We start from the raw sequence: 18,860 nt of genomic DNA, 5'->3' as shown, positions 1-18,860 counted from the left end.
TATCGAGTCGGAAACTCGTTGCCGTGGTAACCGAAATAACAAAATGGCCGCACGTCGTTTCCCAAAGGACGTAGGACGTTCCGTTTTCCTTGCGTCACGACGTCCTAATGAGCAGTGTTCCTCTCGTGAATGCGCGCATGCGCCTTGTAGCAGTTAGGATTACTCACGCGGGTCGAGGAGGTGACGCAGTGGAGAGCGTCTTTGTTTTCCTTTAAGTTGTCCTCGAGTCCCACGATGACGGAGCGGCTCGCTCTACGGAAGGCACGCCGAGATCAGGTAAACAACCTCGCGCTTCAGTGCGCTGATGTTTCAAATGGTAACAAAAGTTTTAAAAGTACAAATACATATGAAAATGTATTTCTCCAGGATAAAATATAATGGAGTTACCGGATTTCCAGTGAAGTAGAAGGAAACGTCCTTTAAAATAGTTCTTCTGGGTTCCAAGTTGCTTGAAAGTACACAAACGATTTTACTCCACACCTGTGCTGCTTCAAAAGTTGATGGAGTTGAATTTGTTTTCTTGTTGACCCTCGTCGCCAAATTTTGTTAGAAATCAGGCAGAAGCAGGAATTATCTTGAAGTATTTATTTCTTGTAATGCAGCACAGCAACTCAGCATCTGGCTGGCAGGCAGGAACAGTGGCAACTGACCTGGTGCCTAGCAGCAGTAAAGGTTCTAAGAATAGTGGTAAGAACACTGAAAGATGCAATGCATTTAAAGGGACATAACATATAATGACAATATATATATACAGAATGTAACACCCTTCTTAGCAGATGCCTGGGCCATTCTTCCAAGCTCTCTTGGCTCTCCTTCATTGACCGAGTGCTCACGTAGAACTTAGCATTCTGTCACGGAGCCGTTAGAAGGAGTGGAGAGCCTGGCACTGCTGGTCGGGTTTTTCTATGCTGTTACTTGATTAAATAAACCTAATTACCACTGCTTATATCGATTCCTGCTTCGTATATACAACAGAATTGAGTTCCACTTCCTTTCAGGCAGTGTGCTCTAAATCGTTCCCTAGCAAACAATCCACATTTATGTCAGTGCTCACAGCTACCTTAAGAGAACCTAAGACCCCCCGGTCCACTCAAAGTGAACCAGAATCACCGGGTAATGGCTAGTACAGTTGTCTGCTTGTACAACCTGGTGAAATGTATCCAGTAACGCTGCTTGAGGATACCAGATGACACCTGAAAGTAGTCATACTGGCTCCTGTATCTCTCAGAGCCTCCATCTTCTGCCCATTGATGGTGACCCACTGCCAACACTTCGAAATATTGGCTGGCACATGGTCCAAGGCACCTTACCCCTACGCTATCCAACGCTTTCCTTACTGTTGCACTCACTGGAGTGGGAATAGTAATTTTTACCCCTATGCTATCCAACGCTTTCCCTACTGTTGCATTCTCTGGAGTGGGAATGGTAATTTTTACCCTCCCGCTATCCAACGCTTTCCCTACTGTTGCACTCACTGGAGTGGGAATAGTAATTTTTACTGCTACGCTATCCAATGTTTTTTCTACTGTTGCAGTCACTGGAGTGGTAATAGTAAATGTAACCCTCTCGCTATCCTATGGTAAATATATTGTATATTTTTTCTTAATACTATGTGTATGTATATATATATATATATATTCACTGAAAAAAACCATAGGTTTCACACCAGTTATAGTTAGGAATTAGCATTTAAAAAACCTATTAAATTCACTGAAAAAAACATAGGTTTCACACCAGTTATAGTTAGCTGCAAATTTTACTGATATAAAACCATTGAAATTCCCACGTTATAGTTAGTCGGACTCACTATAACTTGCGCGTGCAATGCACTGCTGATGACATCACATATTACATCACTCATGACATGGTCAGTGACATCACTCATGACACCATCCTTGTGACATAGTGACAGACCTCCTTTCACTATAATGTAACCCTTGAGACTCATATTCAAAAATAGAAACTGAAATTTTTAAAAAAATGGAGATACCTATATCAGTTACAACAAGCAATTCAGTAATTCCACTATCTATATACACATCCACTCATTCACCAACAGTTCTATATAGTCACTCATACATATACTCACTCATCATATGAAGTGATACACCTATACATCCTGTTACACACCGACATTCATCCAAAAGTTACTCACACACATATTCACACGTGCAAATAAACTATTGGACATCCATTTATTTGAATATAGAGTTATACACACACTTCCACCTTACTTCTATTTAAAATTACACATATTTATTCTCTTAAACAATCACTTATAGAAACACATACTTATTTAAACAGGAACTCTTACAATCTCTTACTCTCACATATACTCACTTATATACATCAATATTCATATATACTAGATTAAAACATATGTAGTTACTGATAAAGACACTAGTGAGACAGTCATTCACTCACTAACAAACACATATAGACACTCATCCACCCATACAGTCCTGTACATATGTTGTCTTCAAAACACATACAAACAAAGAGTCAGTCACTCATGCATCTATGTGCTAAGTAATACCCCCACCAAACCATATAGACACTCATACTGATACTAATAAAAATATCTAATAACCCATATACATACACATGAGTGGATGTGTATTAGATGGTGGTATTACTGAATTGGTTGTTGTATCTGGTATGGGTATATCCACTTTTTTGAAAATATTAGTTTCTATTTTTGAATATGTGTTTCATGGGTTACATTACACTGAAAGGAGGTCTGTCACTGTGTCACAAGGATGGTGTCATCAGTGATGTCATGAGTGATGTCACTGACCATGTCATGAGTGATGTAATATGTGATGTCATCAGCAGTGCATTGCACGCGCAAGTTATAGTGAGTCCGACTAACTATAACGTGGGAATTTCAATGGTTTTATATCAGTAAAATTTGCAGCTAACTATAACTGGTGTGAAACCTATGTTTTTTTCAGTGAATTTAATAGGTTTTTTAAATGCTAATTCCTAACTATAACTGGTGTGAAACCTATGGTTTTTTTCAGTGAATTTCATAGGTTTTTTAAATGCTAATTCCTTACTATAAGTTTCACTTTATAAATAAGACTGTTAGCACTCTAGTTGTTCTTTTTAACACTCTGGTACATTCTGTCATTGGGCTACAGTTGTGCTACATCTAGTTGAATTTTGGGCTACATTTACAATTTTTGATCTCTGGTGGCCATCTTTGGGCTTCATTGGGCTACTTTGGGCTACATTTGGGCTACATTTTGGCTCTAACATATATTAAGCCCAATGTAGCACAATACATATTTTTATAAAGTTAATTTTTTTACAAACCACTTCAGAATAGGGCTACCTGTCTCTACAATTATCCCATTTTTTTTTTTTTAATTTTTGGGGGGAGCGCTCCCAGAGCGCGCCCCGGAGTGCGCCCCGAAAAGCGTATTTCTGAAAAGCGCCCCCGGGCGCGCTCCGGGGAGCGTCTCGTGAGCGCCAATATCGCAAACGAAAACATGATCGTGACGTATCGCGTAGCCGCGACCGCGTGATACGCACGGCGTAAGCGCACCCGGAAGTACTCGAACGAATACGATCGCAAAACGTAAACTTCCGACGCGCTTACGCTGCGCGCCCCCGTGCGCGTAGCGTAAGCGCGTCGGGTCATGTGAGCAGAAAATAACACTTTTCATTGGTTCATAACAGTTTTAGTTTCATAATGATGAAGCCCCTGGTCTTGTGACCTGAAAATAACACTTCTCATTGGTTCAGGACAGTTTTGTTTTCCAAATGATGAAAGCCCCCACCTTTTTTCCTTATTCTGACTTTGTCCTTTGACTGAGGAAGATCTGTTTGGAACTCTCTGTACCTTTTTGTACTTTAAAATGGCTTCAGTAGCAGCAGCAGCAGGTGCATCTCAGCCACCACCACCACCACCACCACCAAGAGGACCAGCTCCAAATTATATTGGTGGTCAAGAACAGGAGGAGGAGGAAGAGGAAGAGGAGGAGGGGAGAAGAAGATGGCTGCCTGAAGAAAACACACCTTATAAACCCAAACCACACTTCATTTGGCAGTTTTTTTCATTCCCAGAGGGGCAAAAAAAGGTGAATGCGCCCAAAGTCACTTGCCTCATCTGCGATGATGAACTTTCACGGGGCAACCCAAATAAGAAATATTCTTTTGGTAACTATACCATGATTCGGCACATGACAAGAAAACATCCAAACAACTACTCTCGCGCAGAGTTCCGGGAACTGGCCAGTAACCTCCCCCAGTCATCAAGGACCCCCTCCCAAAGAAAACAACCCTCTTCCTCGCAACCAGAAACATCTGAGGTGATGCCTACCATTCAGCCAAGATTTGCTGATTTTAAAATTACTTGTAAGGCTTGTGGCAAGCTTATCTCCTATGGGGAACAAAGTGTTAAGCTCATCGTCCTTGCAGGTGATAATCACAAGTGCCCCAAAAAGAAATAATTTTTTGGGTTTTTTGTTTTTTTGCTCCAGTTGAGCCAGTTTCAATTCCCTTTTTTTGTTTCTCCCCCTAAAAAATACAAAAAAAATATAAAACTGTTTTGAAAAGCCAAAAAAAGTTTAAAAAGTTCCAAAAACACAAAAAAAATATAAAACAACAAAAAGAAGAAAAAAAAAAGTTCTTTTAAGAACTACCTCCAATTTCTAAATGAAAACTTCATTTTTTTAAAACTCTGTCATCTTTTTCCCTCATTTTACGCTCCCCGGTGCGCTACCTGGTGCGCGCACCGAGCGCTTCCCCCGCGCAAAACGAAAAAAAAAAAAAAAATTTAAATGCCCCGCGGGGCCCTTTTATAGCCCCCACATCAAACCTAGGGGGTCAAAGGGGTCTATCCCTGACGCCTTATGGTCAGTTCCCACTTTGTTTTAGCCACCTCTTATGTCTCGATTTTACCGAGACACAAGATGGCGACCGCTCTGGACTGTTTGGAATGTTTACAGACACCCGAGAGCCAATCAGCTTTCCATGCGCACCTCGCGTGTCGCGCCTGGAGCGCACTCCGGTGCGCGCACCTGTGCGCTGCTATAGATATATATATTTTTTTGAACCTAAATTACTCAAAATCCACTGGAGCACATATCTTGAGACATAGCAAAGGCACATCGGGCTACCAGTCCCTACAATTTTGCCAAGTTTGGTGGAAATCCATTCAGCCGTTCGGGCTAAAAGTGAAATCGACCGCCCTATGGAAATTAACATGGGGAAAACGCGTTTTGGGACCCCCCTTTTATCTCGGCCCCCGCTTGACGAATCCCCCCCAAACTTTCAGGGAAGGACCGGACCGCCATGAGACCATTTTCCTGAAAATTTCAGGCAGATTCGTCAACCGGCGCCAAAGTTATTCAAAATAGAATGTTGAGATTTAACATTGAAAATTATCCTAACTATAACTACCTACTGGCGACCGCCAGTAGGTAATATATATATATATATATATATATATATATATATTTATATATATATACATATATAGATAGACAGATAGATAGATAGATAGATAGATAGATAGATAGATAGATAGATAGATAGATAGATAGATAGATAGATAGATAGATAGATAGATAGATACAATCAAGGCCCAAGGTTTCAGTGCATCACCTTTTTTAGGTCACAGCACATGTAAGTCAAATAGAGGCAGAGGCCGATATCAGAGCTGGAACAGGCCCAGAGCCTGGAACAGAGGAAGGAATACTCAGAGCAGTTAGTCTTGTTTAAAAGGAAAACATTTAACGATCTGGAGCCTGAAAAACAGGCGGTGGAGGTGAAACCTTCTCATCTGACACTAGACACCAGCGGGATAGAAAATCTGTAGAGGATACTGCAAAGCATAAAAGGAAAGTTAGTGGCAGTTGTGGAGGACAGAGTTAGAAAGAGATGAGAAGCTAGCAATGTAACTCGTTTTGAGTACGGAGAAAATTGTGGTAGGTTGCTAGCCTGGACAATTAAATTCAATTTAGCAAGGAATCTAATCAATAAAAAATAACATAATAGTACTGGGCAATTTAAGAAAGGGGTGGAAATTGTAAAAGCTTTTCAAGATTTAAAAAAAAAGATTTATCATGAAGACTTGGGGCCAGATGTACGGCCATCCACTTTTGCAAGTCGCAAATTACATCGAATAGCGACTCGCAATTTGCGACACGCAGAACGTGAATGTGAAGGGTATGCCCAGACGTGGGTCCCGTGCTCACCACACCACTGGATTTAGGCTAGCCTGGCTGATGAAGGGTGATGCCCTGAAACCAGTCCCAGGATGCTTGTTTCCAGTCCAGGGAGGGCTTGGCAGTTCAGGCTGGACTGTTCCCACAAGGATCAGGGTCAACACTGATTTGCATATGGTGGGGTCCAAACTGGGGTGGTGTGGTGAGCAAAAGAATGATGGATTGAACCCAATCCTTGTGACTGGGGGTGAATGTTTGCATTGTCCAGCATTCAGTCCATTTATTGTTTCTTTTGCATATTATGAGTGTGGTAGTCAAACCGCTGGTTACACCGGGGTCAGTGATCCCGCTGTGCGAGCGCTCTGGAAATGGGCACGAATGTGCTGGCAGTGCTGCTGCGGCACTGCCAAGCATATTCCGACTTTCATTTCCACCACCCTTTTCATGGCAGTCAGCCCCCTATAGAAAAAGGTGGCAGACATCCTGCTGCTTCAGGCTCTGGGGGTGCATGCAGGTGCCCCCCTAGCATTGCACACTCGTTCCTGACCGGTATGACATGCACAACATGGTGCATGCCAAGCCATTCAGGAATGTGCTGCAGACATTGTCATGGTGGCAGTCTGCTGTTAAAGCTGTCCTATAAAGCCTAACAGACCACCACCATAAGACTGCCACAGCACCACCTGCCAGTCATGGATTACACTCAGAATGTGGCAGGCAGGCACACAATGGGATTGGCGGTTTTCCTTTTGACACAGCGGAGGCGGGCCGGCAGGAGGAGCGCCAAATTCATAATAAGGCCTTACATGACTACTGAGGATTGTGAAGATCTTGGTGAAAGATGAATACCTAAGTACTCTGAATGAGGACAACAATATCTATCTCAGTAGTAATATCAAGCCTCTGGAGGTTAAGAAAGCACTCCAGTCTGCTAAATAAGACAAGACATCAGGCCCTGATGGCCTACCACATAAGGTATATAAAGCTCTAAGTGACATTTTGTTCCATTTTTAACCACATTATTTGAGGAGATATTCGAGAAAGGGTCACAATATTTCCCTCATGGTATGAAGCTACAGTTACATTAATCATGAAGCATGGGAAGTGACCTATATGTTGTGATTCATATAGGCCAACAACACTCCTAAATTGTGACCATAAAATATTTGCTACAGTTTTAGCTGAGAGGCTCAATTGAGTGATTGGGAGTCTCTTGCATGAGGACCAGAAAGGTTTCCTAAAAGGGAGAGCACTGCACAAGCTGACCTGTGGTTTAATTGGCTCTATAGATTTGGGCACTGTATATAAGGCCCCTCATTCAGCAGTAACCTTAGATGCTACAAAAGCATTTCACAGAGTGAACTGGAGCTACCTGCAAACTATGTTGAAGTTCTATAATTTAGGGAGAATTTCTGTAGGAAGTGGAAACTGATATATCAAAACCCCGGCGCTTGAATTTTGGTAAACTTGAATCTCACGTCTGCTTTTAGAATAACTTGGGGACAAGACAGGGATGGCCGCTATCACCATTGTTATGGCAAGCATCTAGATATCTTCTTTACAGCACTGTCAAGCCTGCCTGTTTAAGGAAAAAAACATATTTTTTCACTCCATAGGGCATATTGGACCCCTATAGATTACCAAAGCCGTGGAAAGGTGGAGCAGTGAGCTGTCATAAGTGCGGGCTAGAAAAGGCAAACAACATTCATATGTTTGTGGAATGCCCGGGGATCCAAAATTACTGGAAAGGTTCGAGTAAGGCTCTAACTGGCATTCTTGGAATAATATGTCAGGTAAGCCTACCTTTTGTTATTTTTGGTACCCTGGAAAAGCAGGCCAAAATGAATAAAGATGGAGCGAAATTGCTATTTTATATGATCCTACTGGCCCGAAGGGAGATGTGTAGGGAATGGTTAAGTCATCTCCCACCAACATATGCTTAGTAGCTAAGGTCAACTGAATATAGTTTTAAAATGGATACAGCAGACCTGGAAGGTATAACTTATGGGCACTGCTGGAGAGGTGGTTAGAATGAGAGATGTAATTGGAGTAATATGTACGTAAGATGGAAGATACCGCTTTGCCACCTGATTACATCTACCAACCTCTTTTGAGCTTCGTTACCTAATGGATAGCAATGGTATGAAGAAGAAAAAGCAAACTATTCCTTGGGTGTGGTGGTCCCTCTAAAACAAGGGTGCAAACAGTGTAAGATCTAAGAGGTGTAACCTGAGGTGAATGAGGACAAAAAAAAACTAAAGATTAATCACAAGTTACAACACACAAAAGGATAAAACAAGCAATTTGTTGTTCTGTTCAATTATATAGTTGTTCAGTTCAATAATATGTTCTGTTTTTTTTGTATCACAATATTTATTGCATTAGGCTATATACCAATTAAACGGACACAGCAATCACCGAGAACATTGACATGTTGAGCAAACATCTTATGAACATTTTCTTAGACTAAATTAATGCACATATCAGAATAGATTAAAAATTGTTGAAACCTTTTAACTATATTTACCACGCTAATAGTGACATTAAAATTCATCAGATTAACTGAACAGAACTAAGTGATCAGAGTAAACACTAAAGAATCTCTATACTGTGTAGGGATAGAGGTCCAATAACCTGTTAAAGATATAGTATCTAAAAATGTGCTCTGAAATTCCATTTGGTATACCATATTAAACCATCGATGTTTTACTTAAACATGGTCTTAAACGTTATGTACTCATCACATAATAAGCCTGAGTCCGAGTATCCTTAACCCTACTTTCCTCATATGCAAAGTTTAACATGCATTGGACTAGGGCTGTATCCTTAGTATTTAAGGACAACATACTTGTCAATCAATTAGTGTACAGTCTTCTAAAAGATAGTTAAAATCTGTAAAGTGAATATGTGCTTTTTGAATATGTGTTTATTATTCTATTTGCTATTTAATTCAAGGCAGAGCTACTCTTGTATACTTTTAACCCAACTCCTCATTATATTGTGTGCCCTAAGTATTCAAATGGAAAGATACAGCTCTAGTGGGAAGTTTTGATTAAGGTTTCCTTAAAGTCTATGATAGTAGAAATGTTAACAAGAAGGCTCTATGTGTGATCAGGCATCCGTTTCTTGGGTTGTGTAGTAAGAATCTGTCCACATAGGAAAATTACTTCTGCATTGATAAACATTTCCAAGCCTCCATTAACTGACAACGAAATATTTCATAGGTGAAGGATGAAGAATAATCATGCCTATAATCATATCAAATATTGCTTGAGGTAAAAAGGTACTAGAATGAAACAGAAACTTTGGGGTTATGCAAACATTGTCAGAAGCAAAGGTACTAATTCTGATTGGGAGATGTTTTTATTTACTGAATGAAGCTTGAATTGGTTTATATCTAAACCTTGCAAACTATATTAAATGCACAGAATAACATCACATTCAATAGATACTAAAACACATAATTATAAAATCATATTACAATCGTACACTAAATTCTGCATCGGAAATGTAATGGCTAACTTAAAAGACACTTCGATACTTTTACCACTGCTTTCTAACATGGGATCAAAATACTTCTTAGATTTAAATTGTCTATCTTCGCAAATTAATGAATCATTTTTGTGAAACTACAACAAGAAATGAGTTGGCATATCAGAGAAATTCTATAGGCTTTAAAATTGCCTACATTGTGACCAAAATATGCAAACGTTGTCCTTTCTTGACTGCACAAACTAACATATCCTGTATTGAAGATACATTTCTTGCCTTCTTAATGTAATCTCTCGTAAAAAGTGAAATTGTTCTATGTTAAATATAAGACAGTCTGATTATCTTCTAGTGCCATATGAGCATGGAAATAGCTGTGATACATCCTGCTGTTTTTTATACAAGTAGCTATAATTAGATTAGAAGTAAACTAAATGATCCATCATCTTTTCTATCCCATCAAACAGCACTGCCTGTACATCAATGTCTTTTGTTTATGCTTAGATAGTTGTTGACTTTGAAAGCTCTAGGAAATGTAACTACAAACGGCAGTCAAGGGACTCTAGAGTCAAAAGCTGTTTTGTCCACCAGTGTCATGTCCTGTATGTTAACAAAAAGATTATCATGCCCAATAGACACTTTTTGGTAGATATCAGGAAAATACATCATACTATTATTTAAATGTGATGTTATGTTAAAATGATGTATTTAGTTTGATGTTAGCCTGGAGGTCTCTTGCTACTAGAATCTAAGATGGAAGACAATAATAAAAGGATTAGGAGAAGAAGTAAAAGATATGGAGTTAATTCCTAAAAAGGAAATGACTGGGGATGGATTTCAGTGCAGTAGGGAGTTCATTCCAACTCTTGGGGCCAGAAGTAAAAAGGTTTTCCCACAATATGTTTTTTTCCATGAGGAGTGAAGAAAGTGCGTAGGTTTATATTTTTTCAAGAGGCGGTGAAAGGCATGCGTTTATTTTTAACAGCATTTACAATCATATCCTATTCCTTGGAATATGAAACAAGAGCATCAGGGTCTGTCTCTGCCTGTCAAAAATACAGTACTACAATATTATTAGTATGATTGCTCATTATGCACATGTTCCAACAGGCACAGATTGAATAAAAGGAGTGTTAGAGAATTACCTTGCCACCTTCGATGGCAGCACTCTTAAAGGTAAGACCCTTTTTTGATGGCAATAGTACTGATATCCAGAATTTAGACTATGACAGGTGGATAGGTTCCAATAACGACTGCTTAATGTTTAGTACATTCATTTGCTCCATAGGAACTGCCTTTCTACCATAGGGGACTTGAAGTTGGCAATGGTACACTACAGAGGAAGAGATTTTTTGTTCACGGTCATCATAATAAACATATTTTAGACCACACTATTATGCACAGTTGAATGACCTAACCATAAACTACTCTTAGATATCAGTAGCATAATTTTTTCATTAAACCAGCTCTAAGATAACTATATAGGGCTTTACTAGTCATAGGATTTTATTAATTGCGTATATAACCCGGGGGTCTCAAAGTGCTGACCAAAACCATAGAAGGGATGGAGAGACAATGGCAGAAGAAGTCAGTAACCATTCGCAACTGCAGAGGGAGTGCATTCCACAAAGTAGGGACGAGATGTGGGAAGAATCTACCACCATTCCAGGCAGTACAAATCCTAAGAGGAGTGAAGAGATGTTTTGTTCCCGATCTGAGGGTTCTGTTAGGTAGGTACCAATTGAGTTTTTTGCCAGATAACTTGGCCCATACCCATGAATGGTTTTGTTTACAAGACAGATGCTCTTGAAATGGGTTTGTTTCAAACTCGGAACTGATGGGGACTGTGACGGTAGATTTAGTGCTAGTCTGGCGGCAGAGTTATAGCACTTGAAGTTTGGTATGAAGCTCTTCGTTGATGTAAGCCATCAGGGCATTACCGTAATCAAGCTGACTAATGATTAGACCCTGTACAGGTGGTTTTCTTGGCTACTGCATGGGCTAAACATTGTGAGAAGCATATAAATACATGGCTCTCAACATTTCCTTTTCTCTCATAAAGAGTTCAATATAGAACTTTCCAGTTCACATTTTCAGTTCTACTTCACAAGACAGGAATGCAAGTTGGTTTCAAAACTGCATCCAATTTTCAATGTCTAAATATTGATAAACTGGATCAACCAGCAGATCCTGAGGCTTTAGCTGGTTTCATCGAGTTAATTGGAATCTTGAAATTGCCAAGTAAGAGATGATCAAGCACTACCGTTCTGCCTGTTACTGTTTCATTTTCCCTTGCATGCCCACCGTATAGTTGGGGCTTGGCCTTTTGCACTGCAGAACACTATGCACTTTGCTCTACTCCATCGTATGTCCTTCTGGGGACTATACTTTAAAGGCGTATTTCCAGAGCCCCATGTGGCAGATTCTCTTCATTTTGGTCTCGGTTTGCAACTGGTGACCAGCCCCAGTCACCAGGAGCACTTTATTGAGGTATCCTGGACACTAAAGGGTGCTTTCTGTGGGAAGCTCGATTTTCATGCTCCCTGTACCAGATATGCCCTCTGTTTGGCCTCCTGGAGCTCTCTCCTGCTTGAAGGGCATTTTTCAAACCCCACCACAGCCAACCAGCAGAACACTTTCCCTGCTACACTCCTCAGGAGCCTCTTGAAGGGTAGCTGTGTGTCAGTGGAGTCATGTGTCAATCCACAGAAGTCCCAGGAAACCATTCAGGGTCACCCAGCAGGTCCAATTCTCTAATTGTTCCTCATGAGGTATAAGGGGGCAGTGCTACTGGCCCTGGATTAACCCATCTTAGTACTAGGGGTCAGCTGAAGTCAAAGTCCATTGTTGCAGTGGTTTCAAGTTGTTTCTCCTTCCAGCTGGGCATTCATTTTCCATTGTCACCACCAGGTCTAGAATCTTCTTATCAGTCTCTATGCTGTGCTGGGGTTTTTAAAAGGAGGTGGACAGTTCTAGATGCCAGGAACCCCAGGCTAGTCCTAGGGTGCCACATCATGACTCTACCCCTGTCCTAGCCCTCCTGTACAGCATTCCGTGACATTTTAAGATATAGCCTTCAAGTGTTTTATGAAAAGACCTTTCATGGGAGCTCAGCTCTTCCCCCACTGACATAGTTGCCCGATCTTTTTCCCCCGCTCATGGTTGGTGCCAGAGGTCTGGCCCTTTTTTCCATGGGCTTGGTGTTTCCTTGCCCAGTTGCAGTGTGAATATTAAACTAGCAGATATAGATTTCCTCCACACCACTTTCTTTCCCATGATCGAGGTCAAGCACGGTTAATCACTGTATTGTCTGAAGAGCCCTTCGATCCTTCGCTGGCCTGCAGTGTAATTAAATTGACCCAGTAGGTGGGACTAAGGCCTGCAACATGCTTATAGATGTACCAGGGAACTATGAAAATCCTCAAAGTGCCATTGAGAGTGAGGATATTTTGAAAGGGTCTGTGGAACTGTACTTGGGATGCATGTTTATTTTAAGATTCATACCTCACTGGACACTGTAGTCCTAAGTGGGGCAAAACAGTACTTTGGCTCAGATTTCACCTATAATCTGCAATTCAGTTAAGCACCACAGACTTTTAGTACAGACTTTTAGTAAATATTGCAGACCTGCATTAAGTATGCCCACTCACAATACCTCAGGTCAGCATAAACCCTTTAAGGGTCCCTTCTGTGCATGCTATCTGTGTGAAGATACCCTGCTGCGCAAGACGGTAGTCTCATACGTGCAGCACACATACGTATGGACTCATGTGTTCACATGTAACCAGCCCAGAAATTATTACCCCAGCTGCATAGCAGCAGCCTTATCTTAAGAGGCTGAAACTGGTGGTTCACACTCTTAGTCCATTTAATGTGAATTTACTCTGACTGAGACTCAGGTAGTGAGACTTACTAAGAGTAAAAGATGGGTTGTCAAAAGTGAAAAATCCAGGGGATTAAAGAGTCGGAAACCATTTGCTACATTAACCCATCTGTCACTTCCAAAGGCAAAAGGGACACAGGCAGAACATTTTAGAAATGTACCTCAGTCGGCTGATCCAAAGACACCCATAGGTGCTGGCAATCTTTCGTTAATGTTAATGTGCCACTTACGTGTAGTGCTACATACAAATATACATTATGAAATTGTGATGACCATTGTCTCCATTGGTATTAATTAATCTATTATGAAAGTACATCATGTTATGCTCTTGCATGATTTCATTTTGTACCTTCTTGCAACTTCAGAGTGGGGTGCTTTCTTTTTTGGCGATATTTATTTATCGGTTTATATGAAAAGGAATATAATATAAGCCCTTGAAAGAAACTAATGAGAAGAACAATGATGAAATAAAATGAACTCTTGAGAACATTGCATTGTGATATTTATGGAATTCTGGTGTGCCAGAAAATGAATGAGTGGAGCGCCAGGGGATGCTTCTAATGACTATTGGGAGTACAACTTGTGTATGCTTACTAAAGGTCGCCGTTGACAAGCGACGCCACCCATGCGGCACCCTCGACCCATGAGAGATACTAGAAACTTGCCATAGAAAAAACGCTGTGCACCTTCCACTCTCACTTTGTGCTTTCTTTTTTCACAGCAAAGAGCAAAACAGCCTTACTTGGAACAGATTGTGTGGGTTGTGCATTCAAAAGCATGAGAGAGGACTGTACTTTTGTGTCTCAGATCCAAAATAAGGAACCATGGCCAGCTTCCGTCTTGACCTCGACACAGACCGGTATGGTCAATCTTGGTTTTGCAATAGGTGAAGGGAGGGAACATTTCTAGAAGTCTCTCTCCAGGTAGTAAAGATGGAAAATCTTGGCGCTTAAAAAGATGCTCACCTGTGAAGTGGTACAAAAGGGGGTGGTGATAGACGGAGCATCTGAATCAATCAAACACTCACACCCAGTCAAAAGATCTGGGTTTAATCCATCACCGTTCTTTAGCCCACTCTGCCACCGCAGTTCAGATATGGCTATATGCAAATCAGTCTGACCCTGTGCCTCATGGGAACAGTCCAGCCCGAACTGCCAAGCCATGTCTTCCCTGGACCTGAAACAAGCTTCCGAGGACCGGTTTCTGGCATTCCAGCCGTCTTCAGCCGGCTTGCTTGAATCCAGTGGCAAAGTGAGCAAGGGACTCACGTCTGAGCATACCCTGGCACTCTTATGGTGGCCAAAAGCGGTACAAAAGGGGGTGGTGATGGACGGAGCATCTGAATCAATCAAACACTCACACCCAGTCAAAAGATCTGGGTTTAAACCATCACCGTTCTTTAGCCCACTCTGCCACCCCCTTTTGTACCACCTGTGAAGTGGACGCACTGTCACAGGGACGTGTTGTTCCATTGGGACTTCTGGATGACTGTAAAGCCGTCCCAGTCAAGCTGACCAGAATGATGTGTTTATCTCAATACGTGATATAAGCTATAAGTTTCATTGCTCTGTGATGTGTCCATGTTGTGTGTACATGCTCTTTATATTTGATTCTTGCATTTGACAGTGCTTATTTCTTGCATTGGATGCCCATTATTATTATTTGCATGCGTTTTACTATTAATACCTGCTTGTGTTTTATCTCATGCATTTGACAGTTGGATTACTTAGAAGTGTTTTATTATTACTTGCTTGCCACACATATAAATATATATACATTTGCATGTTGCTGTACCAGCCTCCTTTAGCATCTGGGAAAGTCTTTCTGTTAGAGAGTGTTGCATTAATAAAACCCCTGCCTTTATTTTCAAACTGCCTTAGGGTTTGCCTCATTTTCTGAGTGCTGAGTCTCCTTTCCAAGTGTTTCTTCCTGCTTTACCGAGTTTCGCATCTCTGTAATGCTGAATTTCTTTCATTTGGGAGTGCAAAGAGAGACATTTTGGAAACAGGAGTTGGGTACAGTACGACTTTAAAAGGGAAAGGGGAAAATTATTTCTAAATAGAGGAAGGCAGATTTCCAGTTGCCAAATAAGATATTGGGGTGGGAAGACACCCTGATGCATGTAGGACAGCTGAGGGACAGGTACTTATATGTTTGCAGAACATTTCCTTTGAAGAGTAAAAAGAGTTTAACATTTCAGGGAGAAAAGGTTGGATTCTTTTGAGTGCTTTTTGTAGAATGTAGAAAAATGTGTGCAGTTAAAAAAAGAACGTGACCAAATACAAAGGTAGTTGATTAAAGCTAAAAATAATTCTAATATATTAATGTTTAAAAAACAACTGTTACAAGATAAACTGGAGATGTACCAGACAGCGCAAAAGCGAGATGCCATGTGTGACACAGTATAAGTACCAGACTTTTCAGATAGCCAGAATGAGTCGAAAGAAAGGAATGTTGTCCACTCACAGCTAGTGCTCCAACTAAAGCTGCAGGTTAATTCAGAATACCCACAGGAGGCTTTAATGAATTCTCTGCAGAAGTGATGTTAACCAAGGGAAAAATGCTGCAAGGGTTTGTACACTTAGGACTGACCTCATTCTACAGGAACATTTTAGGAATTATAGAGAAGATAATATAAGCATGTTATAATTAGCGGTTGCTGGTGTATTTATGAGTATCCTACAGAGAAAGACCGGGCAGTGAATGATGAACCTTGGTTAGCATTGAGAGATGCTATGCAGAGACTTAAGGAAGAAATGATGAAAATGTGTATTTTTATGGTTTAAATATTTTTATTGCATTTCAAGCATAACAAGGGGGAACAAGATCCCCAGCTCCATCAAGACAAAGCGATACAGACATCAGTTGTCAGAGCTGTCAGTTGTGCCAAGTTATTGCTGTGAGCGGGTCAACAATAGACAAATTAGGGAAAAAAAGGAAGGAATTAAAACATCAAACCCTCCCCATTCCCCCCCTCTGTCCACAAATCCTAGGGTTCACACCAAAAGAGAGAAAAGAAGAAAAAAAAAGGGTGCTAGCAGGAACTCTATACTTCATGTTAGTTTTCAAAGTAATTTTTCCAAGCCATAGTAAACTGTAATTTCTGTGCTGGTGAAATTGTCCCACCCTTACTCATGATCGTTTTCATTTGCATTAGTGGCTGTATTAATAGTTGATATATAAGCTAAATGTCCAGGTAGGAATCATTCATAACAACAACTTTGCATTTATATATGTCACGTGAGTGATCACACAAATCAATGCTTTACTGCAGAAAAATCAGTTGAGAGTTTCTGAGTCCAACACTGAGCAGACTACGTGTGTTTTGACCTTTGGCACAGAATCTACAGCAATAACAAATTATCAGAAGCAATTGGCATCTGATTAGAAAAGTTGAACCCCAACTGGCTATGCCAAGATTTGCGTTTAAAAGGGGAAGAAACTTACGGGATCACCTGGTCAAGGCTTATACTGAACCTAAACTTAACACCCTTCCAAACATTTGGGGTTTGGCTCCCATTGTTGGACACTTTCCCTGCGGCAGCTGCACGGCGTGCGCTACCACACAAGCTACCAAAACATGCTGTATCAACGGAAAAACATTGATTCTTAAACATCATTCAAACTGTTTGACCAAAAATGTGGTCTATTGTATCCAATGTCCATGTGACCTCCATTACATTGGAAAAACAACACAGGAAATAAGAAAACGTATTACCCAACACCAATCCCGCATCAGATGCAAAGTCAACACTGCACCACTAGTAGAGCATTATAATAACATGTCTCATGCTCCGTCTGATATGAAATGGTATGTAATTGAGTCTGTAAGAGGCACAAGGAGAAGACCCAATGTCGAAAAATTACTGGCACAAAGGGAAAACAAACTGATTTGGTTGTGTGACCCAGTCGAAAACGGGCTGAATAGCCTTATTGAATGGCATACTTTAGCCACTCTTACATGATTGGCTTCACTCCTGACATACATTTTTGAAGATCTTTATTTTTGAAGAGGATTGTTATCTTATAGGTTATCTTGATACTACTCTCTGCCTCACTACTTGAGTACTGTGTAGGTATGACTAGCCTTAGTTGGCTACCGTTGTTGTTTCCGACATTTGTCATATATACACTATGGTGGTTGTACGTCTAGTATGTGTGGTGAATCTTGCACCTGTTTAACTGTTTTTATTCGTTTATATTATTTTTTAAATTTTAGTTACATACACATTCACGAGATTAGTTGACTAGGTTAAGATGGCCGCCGATTTCGCGGGCCTTGATGATGTCATCACGCTAGCTTACTTAACCACGCAATGGGTGGAGATCACTTGGCGTCCCGAGTATTCACCGGGGATCGAGCACGGACTCTTTAGAGACGGCGCATTGCTGTTGTTCCAGTAAGTGTTATGCACCCGCTCCGTTTCTGGGGCTTGTTCCGTTTTTCGGATTTGAACACGTCTGTTTGTGCAGGCGGTTGTACTAATGCTCAACTCTGTACTTTTTTAGACTCCGTGGCGACAGTCCTAACTGTAAGTTGGTCTCTTTGGCTATTGGGTGTATTGGTGTAAGGTTACGCAGCCTTAGGCATTAATTAGGAACGTCCCCTTGTAATTTATGGTCATGTTGTGTTTTGGTTTAAAGGCAGAACGACCTGTGTGGCGTTTTAGTTATCGTGAGTAATGCCCAGTTATTCTTGCACTGTAAAATGCTGATATTCTCTGGAGCATGCTATATAGATACACCACCTTACGAGTTTGACCCTGCATGTTCACCTTTGGTTGCATGTGGTGAGAGTTACATATTGGCATGGTAACTACCCTTTTTTAACACTGGTATTGGGTTTTTAGATCACCAGTTTTGGTATCACTTTGTTGGTTCTTTGTGTTGAGCTGGATATTGGTCTCCGTGTGCCTCAGGGTTTATTATTGTTGTTTTATGTTTGTATTAGACATTGCTGTGCAACGTCTCTGTCCTGAAGATGGTCCGACGGATCGACTTGACCAGCATGGACCGAAACGTCGACGCTTAACACCTGACATGCATTACACTGTATAATTCACTGTAGAATTTGATTTGTGAATTTGTATGTGTAAATATCTACCTTGATGTGGTCCGTAGATCGTAGCCACATGTTACGCTGAAGGTGTATGTAGACTATCAATCAGTTTACATTTTGTGGTAGTCTGTCTGTTGCCAGTTCTGAAATTCTTTTCATGTATTTAAAAACGAAAATTGAAAATCAAAAATAAATTAACTATATTTTTGATATAAGCCCTCTGGTTACCATATTGATTTGTGTGATCACTCAC

The sequence above is a fragment of the Lissotriton vulgaris genome, chromosome 8, assembly GCF_964263255.1.
Source record: "Lissotriton vulgaris chromosome 8, aLisVul1.2, whole genome shotgun sequence".
Taxonomy (NCBI): domain Eukaryota; kingdom Metazoa; phylum Chordata; class Amphibia; order Caudata; family Salamandridae; genus Lissotriton; species Lissotriton vulgaris.
The sequence above is the reverse complement of the archived record's forward strand: the minus strand, read 5'-3'. Positions refer to the sequence as shown.